We start from the raw sequence: 9445 nt of genomic DNA, 5'->3' as shown, positions 1-9445 counted from the left end.
GTACCTGAACAGTAGCAGCCCTTGACACTTACAGTCCATCGTTGATTACAATAGAAACATAAGTGGTATGTAATCAGACTGGAATTCAATTTCATCGTCAATCATCTTAAGAAATGAGCTTTAGAGTATTTTTTCCTTCAGATCAATCAAATGCTGCAATATGTTCTCTTGCCATCTATTCACAAACAGACGATTCATTCAACATCGATTTCTAGTAAGTTCCTAAGTTTGCACTTTCATCCATTATCAGTAATGCCCGTTGTTTGGCTGCCCTCAATGACTAATTTGTACGTTTTCTGGGCCTTAACATGTTTGTATTAATTTAGAAACGCCTTGTGTGGAATCATTCACAAAGAACTGAAAACTGATATACAGAATAGAATTGCCATCATGATGAAGTTTCACAAATGGATTTCGAGTGCTGCAAAATCTACTCAACCATTGAGACACTGTCTGGGTGTACCGGACATCCAAGTGCTGCAGAATCTACCCCCTGTGAGACACAGTCTGATGAACTCAACATTTGAGTGCTGCAGAATCTACCCCCATTGAGAGACTGTTTGGTGAACTCGACATCCAAGTGCTGCAGAATCTACCACCAGTGAGACACTGTCTGGTGAACTCGACATCCAAGTGCTGCAGAATCTACCCCCATTGAGAGACTGTTTGGTAAACTCGACATCCAAGTGCTGCAGAATCTACCCCCAGTGAGACACTGTCTGGTGATCTCGACATCCAAGTGCTGCAGAATCTACCACCAGTGAGACACTGTCTGGTGAACTCGACATCCAAGTGCTGAAGAATCTACCCCCAGTGAGACACTGGTGAACTCAACATCCAAGTGCTGCAGAATCAACCCCCAGTGAGACACTATCTGGTGAACTTGACTTTCAAGTGCTGCAGAATAGTGGAATTAGTCAAACACGCTAAAATAAACGCCAGTTCTAACTTCAACCCTCCTTCCCCCCTTACGTTACCTTCTACCTCCTTTCCCCATGCACCTCTTGACTTACCTCCCTCCCCCTACCTCCCCTTGCCCTCTACTGTCTTCGGACAACTCTCACTTCCCTCTCCCCGGCCCAAACATCTCATTTACGCTTAATTTGCATCTTCATTCTACTGCCACGTGTCTTCAATCCTATCAGTTACAGCCAACTTTTGACAAACTCTTCTCAACTTATAGCACGTATAAATATTCCTTCTTCAACCTAACTCTTAATCTCTCAACACTTCCCACACTAATTCTTCTTCAACCTACTCTTAATCCTCTATAACTTGCACTTGAAAGTCGGTTGTAATTGATAGAATTTTGGACAATAGGCTACACCTGCAAAACCTCTCGAAAACCCGTCCGAACCCTTGACTGCAACCTAAACCTTCCGACAACCATCCGAGCCCTCGACTGCCACGCACAGCTCCCGACTTCCACTTACACCCTCGACTAGACCTCTTGACTTCCACCCACACCCTCGATTGCATCTCCTGACTTCCACCCAAAACCTCGATTGCAGCTACTGACTTCCACCCACACCCTCGACTGCAGCTACTGACTTCCACCCACACCCTCGACAACCACCTATAGTTCCTGAAACCCGTCTAAACTGATAACTGCAAGGACAGCAACGGAACGTGGAACGGTATGATCGGCGAACTCGTCAGGAAGGTACGAGGAACATGAAAAGAACTTGTAGATGGCGTTTGTGAAGATGCAAATCAATCTACAGCTGATTCAATGGCATAAGTATGTATGCAGTCAAATTGAAAATTCGCCGTCAATGAGAAAACGAAAATGTATTTTTTGTTTCTATTTCCTTTTGTTTTGTTCAGATTAAAGAAGTTCTACAGAATTTACCCCCTGTTAGAATGCCCGCTAATCTTGACGTTCAAGTGCTACAGAATGTGAGTAGAATTGTGAAAAATTAGAAATCTTATTGGTTTCTATGTTCTTGAATGTGTGTTTAATGGAGTATCTTCAATTGCATTTTTCAGTTCAGTACCATATCAGAGATTGATGATTCACCATGTAATGAACATGTACCCAGTGAGACAGTTGCCTGGTAAACTTGACGTCCAAGTGCAGAATGTGAGTAGAATTTTGTAGAATTAGAAATTTTATTGGTTTCGATGTTCTTGAATATGTGTTTAATGGAAAATCTGGAATTTCATTTTCAGTTCAGTTCAGTACCATATCATAGGTTGATGATTCACCATGTAATGAACGAGTCCCCAGTGAGACAGTTGCCTGGTAAACTTGACATCCAAGTGCTGCAGAGTGTGGTTAGCATTGTGTAAAATTAGAAATCCCCCTTATGTTTGAAAATATATTTATGGAGAATCTGCAATTTCATTTTTAGTTCAGTACCATATCAGAGGTTGATCCACCATTCAATGAACGAGTCCCCAGTGAGACGATTGCCTGGTAAACTTGACGTCCGAATGTTGCAGAATGTGAGTAGGATTGTGTAACATTAGAAATCTTCCTTATTGGTTTGTTGAAAATATGTTCATGGAGAATCTGCAATTTCATTTCCATTCAGTACCACATCAGAGGTTGATTTACCATGTAATGAACGAGTCTATGGAGATATTCATTTTGATCGTTGTGACCTGAACAGCAGCAGCCCTTGGTACTTAAAGTCTATTGTTGATTACGATAGAAATATCAATGGTATGTATGTGGACCGGGATTCAATTTCATTTTGAAAAAATTATATATCATCTTTTGAAGTGCATCTTCAATTATTTATCATATCCATTATCAATTAAGCCAGATGTTTTTATGCCATGGCTAGTACTCGCCTTCAATGCAGTTTTTGTACTGTTTTAGAAACGAATGGTGTGGAATCACTCACAAATTCCACAAAAAGAATCGAGTGCTGCAGAATCTGCCACTGGTGAAATGTTGTTTGATCAATTTGACATCCAAGATGCAGAAACTATCCTAAGTGAGAGCCTGGTGAACTCTGCATCCAAGTGCTACGGAATGTAAGAAGAAATTTTTAAGATTTGAAATTGGAAATTTTTCCTTTTGTTTCCTAAGTTTGAAAATATTCAAAATGAATATTTCATTTTATTTTCAGTTCATTTCCATGTGAAATGGATTTCAAGTTGTGCAGAATCTACCCCTAGTGAAACATTGTGTGGTAAACTTATGTCCAAATGCTGTAGAATGTGAGTAGAACTGTGTAAAATTGGAAATCTAACCTATTGGTTTCTATGTGTGAAAATGTATTAATAAAAAATTTTTATTCTATCTTGATAGATCAGTGCCTTGAAAAATTGATTTCTAGTCCTGCATAATCTGTCCATAGTCGAGACACTGTCAGTTGAACTTAACATCCAAGTGCTGCAGAATGTGAGTACCGGTAGAATCATGTAAAATCGGAAATCCTTCGTGTTGGTTTCTATGTATGAAAATGAATTAATGGAGAATCACATTTTTCATTTCAGTACAAAACCATAACATCATTTTGATCTGGATTGAGCAGCAGTAGCAGCCCTTGTCACTTTCCATCCATCGGTTGATTAGGATAGAAATATTAGTGGTATGCATTTTCAGACCGAGATTAAAAAATCATCATTCATCATTAAAAATGAGTTTTTCATTTATATTTTCTTTCAGACAAATGCTGCAATACCTTCTCTCAACATCTTTTGATAAACAGAACATTCATTCGCCCTCTATATAATTTGGTACTGATTTAGAAACGCCTGGTGTGGAATCATTCTGCCACTGGTGAAACAATGTCTAGTGAACATGTCAAGTGTTCAATTCTCAGTCCAGTACCAAGTAAGAGGTTGATTCTCACAAGTCCACAGAGATTTTTATCTTGATTGATTTGGTTTGAACGGCAGCAGACTTTGACACACTGACAGTCCATAGCTATTTGCAATCGAAACATATAAATGGTACGAATGCAGACGAAATTCAATTTCATTTTCAGTTTGGTTTCATCCATTACGGGTATTTGAAAAATGCACCTCAAAAGAGGATTGTTGATTTGCAACTCTTTTCGTTTTCCTTCAGATGAAAGCTGCACTTTGTTCTCTCATCATCTCTTCAGATCCATTCATTCGACATAATATTCTGAGTAAGTTATTACATGTTTTAAAAGTTTGATTTCATCCATCACCAGTAATCAGTAATGCCTGTTGTTTGGCTGCCCTTATTGACTAATTCGTATGTTCTTTGGGCCTTCTTTCGGTTAACAGGTGAAATATCTTCTCTCTCCATCTATTTGAAGATTGATTATTCACAAACTCCACAAAAGGATTCAGAGTACTGCAGAGGTGTTCGCGATGCTGATCATCTTGATATGCAACTATTGTAGACTCCATCCACCTCCAATGAGAGACTGGTGAACCCGGCATATCTCTTACCATCTATTTGGAGATGAATCAATCACAAATTCCACAAAAGGATTCAGAGTACTCCAGAATCTGTTACAGACTGGTGAACTCAGCATCCAAGTGTTACCGAATGTGGGAAGAACTATGTAAATTGGAATTTATAAATCCTCCTAATTTTGTTTTCTAAAAGTGAAAATATATTCGTAATGAATCTTTGATTTTATTTTCAGTTCATTCCCATGTGAGATAGATTTGCAAGTACTGCATAATCTGTCCCAGTGAGACACTGTCTGGTGAACTTGACGTCCAGGTCCTGCCGAATGTGAGTAGAATTGTGGGAAATTGGAAATATTCCCTATTGGTTTCTATGTTTGAAAATGAAATAATGAGAAATGTTTTATTTTATCTTCAGTTCAACATCATGTAGGTTGATCTCTATGTATCAGTAATGAACAAGTCCATAATGAACATCATTTTGAATGAACTTGAGCAGCAGCAGCCCCTGACCCTTACAGTCCATCGATCGATTACGTTAGAAATATTAGTGGTATGTATTCAGAACGAAATTAAGAAATCATCAATTATCTGTAGAAACGGATTTTTCTATTTCTTGTTTTCCTTCAGATAAATGGTGCAATATCCAACCACCTTCTATACAATTTTGGACTGATTCAGAAATGCCTGGTGTGGAATCATTCACAGATTCCACAATTGGATTCAGAGTGCTGCAGTTGGAGACTGGTGAACTCAGCATCAAAGTGTTACAGAATGTGAGAAGAAATACTGTAATTTTGGAAATCCTCACTATTGCTTTCTATGTCCGAAATGTATTATTCACGATGAATTCTTTATTCTAATTTATAGAGGACCATGAAAAATGGATTACAAGTACTGCAGAGTCCACCCCCAGTGAAACAGTGTCCGGTAAACTTGACATCCAAGTACTGCAGAATCTAGCCCCATTGAGACACTGTCCAGTGAACTTGACATCCAAGTACTGCTGAGTCTACCCCAGTGAGACACTGTCTGGTGAACTTGACATCAAAGTGCTGCAGAATCTACCCCCAGTGAAACACTTTCCGGTAAACTCGACATCCAAGTACTGCAGAGTCTACCCCCATTGAGACACTGTCTGGTGAACTTGACATCAAAGTGCTGCAGAATCTACCCCCAGTAAAACACTGTCCGGTAAACTCGACATCCAAGTACTGCAGAGTCTACCCCCATTGAGACACTGTCTGGTGAACTTGACATCAAAGTGCTGCAGAAACTACCCCCAGTGAAACACTGTCCGGTGAACTCGACATCCAAGTACTGCAGAGTCTACCCCCATTGAGACACTGTCTGGTGAACTTGACATCCAAGTGCTGCAGAATCTACCCCCAGTGAGACACTGTCTGGTGAAATCACCGTCCAATACCGCAGAATGTGAGTAGAATTGTGTAAAATTGGAAAACCTCCCTATTGGTTTCTATGTTTGAAAATGTATTTGTAAAGAATATTTCATTTTATTTTCAGTTTAATGTACCATGTAATCATCTATGTAATGAACAAGTCATTGATTACGTTAGAAACATAAGTGGTATATCTTTGACCGAAATTCAATTTAATCTTATATTAATAATCTTTTGGAATGCATTTCCAATTATTTTGTTTTTTCATTCAGATGAAGGAAATATGAGCCAAATGTTTTCTCACCATTTCTCCACAAACAATAAATTAGACACTTGATCGCAGTTGATTTCGAGTAGGTAAAATATATTTTCAAAATTTGGTATCGTCCATTATCAATAATGCCCGTTTTTAGCTGCTACTATCGGCTTTTAGATACGTTCTTCATGCCTATATAGTTTTGTATTAATTCAGATAGGGCTGGTGTGGAATCATTGAAATTTTCTACAAATAGATATCACATATTATAGAATCAGCAGCACTTACAATTCATATAGTTTTTTACAATCGAAATTATAAGTGGTATGTACTCGGACATAAATGATCAATCATCTTTAGAAATGAGTTTTTCATCTATTTTATGTTTTTAGATGCTGAAATCTTTTCTCTCAACATCTTGTCACAAACCGGACATTCATTTGACATTGATTCTGAGTGAGTAAAACAAATTTATATATTAAGTTTGATATCAGCCATTTACCAATTATTCCCATTTTTGGCCGCCACTTTTGGATAATACTCACTTTCTATACAATTTTGTACTGATTTAGAAACGCCTGGTGTAGAATCGTTCACAAATTCCACACATGGATTCCAAGTGATGCAGAATCTACCCTCAGTGAGACGCTATCTGGTAAACATGATATCTGTGTATAATTGTACATTTTAAATGTTTCCTATTGTTTTCTAAGTATCATAATGAATCTTGTATTTCATTTACAGTTGAGTACCATTTGAGATGGATTCAAGTGCTGCAGAATCTACCCTATAGTAATACACTGTCTGGTGAACTTGCCATCTCTTCATGAAAGACCAATTATTTGCCGATAGATTCCCAGTAAGTAAAACATATTTTAGAATTTTGGTCTCATCCATTGTCGATAATGTCGTTATTTGGCGACCCATTCTTAAACCTTAGTATAGTTCCAGTTGTTACGAAAATTTCGATGTGTTAAACTTAGTAGCCAACAATGTAAACCCCGATCGGGCGCTTGTAAGGGACACTGAATCAAAAATCCAGTGAAATCTACCAATCAAATAAATAACAGGGCCAATCCCCTATTTCAAGATGAAGAAAAATGCCTACGGCTTTTACATGTATGAATGTATGTTTGTATTGATTTTAGAAACGCCTGGTGTGGAATTATTTACGGAAAGCTCTGAAAACCGATACAGCAAAAAATGAAATTGTCATCATAATAAAATTCCACAAAATGTGACATGGATTCCAAGTGCCGTGGAACTGCTCCATTGATGCACTGTCTGGCGAACCTGACATCCCAAGTGCCAAACCGTGAAATTAGTCATGTGCACTGTCCCGTGAACTTGATGTCCGAGTGCTGTAGAATCTACCCCCAGTGAGACACTTTCTGGTGAACTCACACCCAAGTGCTGCAGAATGTGAGTATAGAATCATGTCATATTTGAAATCCTCCCTAATCGGTTTCTATGTTTGAAAATTAATACCGGTAATGGAAAATCTCATTCTATTTTCAGTTCAATACCGTGTAAAAGGTCAATCCTCTATGTAATGAACAAGTCCATAAAGAACATCATTTTGATCGGACTTGAGCAGCACCAACAGTAGCAGTGCAGCAGCAGCCCTTCAAACTTACAGAACATTGTTTGATTACGATAGAAATATTACTGGTTTGTATTCAGACTGAAATTAAGAAATCATCTATTATCTGTAGAAATGAATTTTTTATCTATCTTTGGTTTTTCTTCAGATAGAATGATGCGATATGTTCTCTTCACAAACAGATCCATTCATTTGACATTGATTCCGAGTAAGTAAAAGAAATGTTCAAAGTTTGATATCCGTTATTGATTATGCCTGTTTTTTTCGTGGCTGGCACTGTTGGTTAAAACTTCTAAACAATTTTGTACTGTTTTAGAAACACCTGGTGTGGAATCATTTACAATTCCACAATTGGATTCAGAGTGCTGCAGAATCTGTCACTGGTGAGACGCTGATCAGTTTGATGTGCAAGATAGATACTGGTAAACTCGGCATCGAAGTGCCAAAGAATATAATAAGAAATGTGTAAATTTGGAAATCCTCACTGTTGTTTTCTATGTGTGAAAATGAATTATTCCTGATGAATTATTTATTTTAATCTAGTTCAGTGTCATGAAAAATGATTTGCGAGTACTGCAGAATCTATCCCCAGTGAGACACTGTCCGGTTAACTTGACGTCCAAGTGCTGTAGAATGTGAGTAGAATTCTGCAAAATTGGAAAAGCTCCCTATTGGTTTCTATGTTTGAAAATGGATTTGTGAAGAATCTTTTATTTTATTTTCAGTTCAATACCATGTAAAAGGTTGGAACATCTATGTAATGCACGGGTCTATAAGGATTTTCATTTTGATCAAAGTGATCTGAACTGCAGCAGCCCTTGACACTTACAGTCCATCGTTGATTACAATAGAAACATTAGTGGTACGTGTTCAGACCGAAATTCAATTTCATTCTATATAATATAATAATCATCTTTTGAAATACATTTCCAATCATTTTCTATTTTTCTTAAGATGAAAGAAATATGAGCCGTATGTTATCTTACCATCCTCTCCACAAACACTAAATTAGACACTTGATCGCAGTTGATTTGTAGTAAGTAAAACATATTTTCAAAGTTTGGTATCGTCCATTATTAATAATGCCCGTTTTTAGCTGCTACTATCGGCTTTTAGATACGTTCTTCATGCCTATATAGTTTTGTATTAATCAGAGATGCTAGTTTTCCGGAAATATCTGGAATTTGGTGAGAATTCCTCGCGGCGACCAGTAATGGCACGGACCGTAAAAGCGTTCGTTTGCTTGTACTCATCGTCACTTCTGTGTTATTTTATCTTGGTCTCCGTTTCCGAGGACGTTCTGCTACAATGTATATATGTGTGCTTGTTGTGGTATCTGTGCGCGTGCGTAGGCGGAGCGCCACTGTTGTGACGCCATTTCCAATTAAAAGTCAATTATCTTAACGCGCCGTTGTACATCGTCCCGCTGACGGCCAACAATGTGAAGATGCACGTGGTATTAATTAAGATGATATTTATTAAATATCATCTTAATTATTACCACGCGCGTGCTATGTCCTGAGGCACGCAGCTTTGTAACTTTCTTTTTGCCTGCGGCTGTCAAGCGGGACGGTCTGCAAAATGAGCACGCACGGAAAGATTGTCAGTCGGGAGTCGGCCGATATAAAGGCAATTGACAGCGGTATAAAAAATAAATTTAACTGGCACTGGCTAGAGTGTAAGGACAGTAACGGGGACTACTTATCGAACTACATTCGTAAGATAGACTTAGCTGGCGTGGCGTACTGCGTCGTTTGTAAAGACCAGGTCAAATACGGTAGTGGCGGGAAAAAAGATATTCTTCGTCATCCGGATAGCGCGCGGCATAAGCAGTGAGGGGTG

General features: G+C 38.3%; 1 long non-coding RNA gene across 1 annotated transcript; it reads left to right on the top strand.

Annotated features, from left to right (window-relative positions):
• The first annotated feature begins 5758 nt into the window (after positions 1–5758).
• Positions 5759–6082, top strand: LOC141909568 (uncharacterized). The gene is made up of 3 exons (XR_012619759.1): positions 5759–5778; positions 5869–5932; positions 6017–6082. It is a non-coding gene; the product is annotated as an uncharacterized LOC141909568 (long non-coding RNA).
• Positions 6083–9445: the final 3363 nt, after the last annotated feature.

The sequence above is a fragment of the Tubulanus polymorphus genome, chromosome 8 (assembly GCF_964204645.1).
Source record: "Tubulanus polymorphus chromosome 8, tnTubPoly1.2, whole genome shotgun sequence".
Classification (NCBI taxonomy): domain Eukaryota; kingdom Metazoa; phylum Nemertea; class Palaeonemertea; order Tubulaniformes; family Tubulanidae; genus Tubulanus; species Tubulanus polymorphus.
Note: the sequence above shows the minus strand (reverse complement) of the source record. Positions and strands in the feature narration are given on the sequence as shown.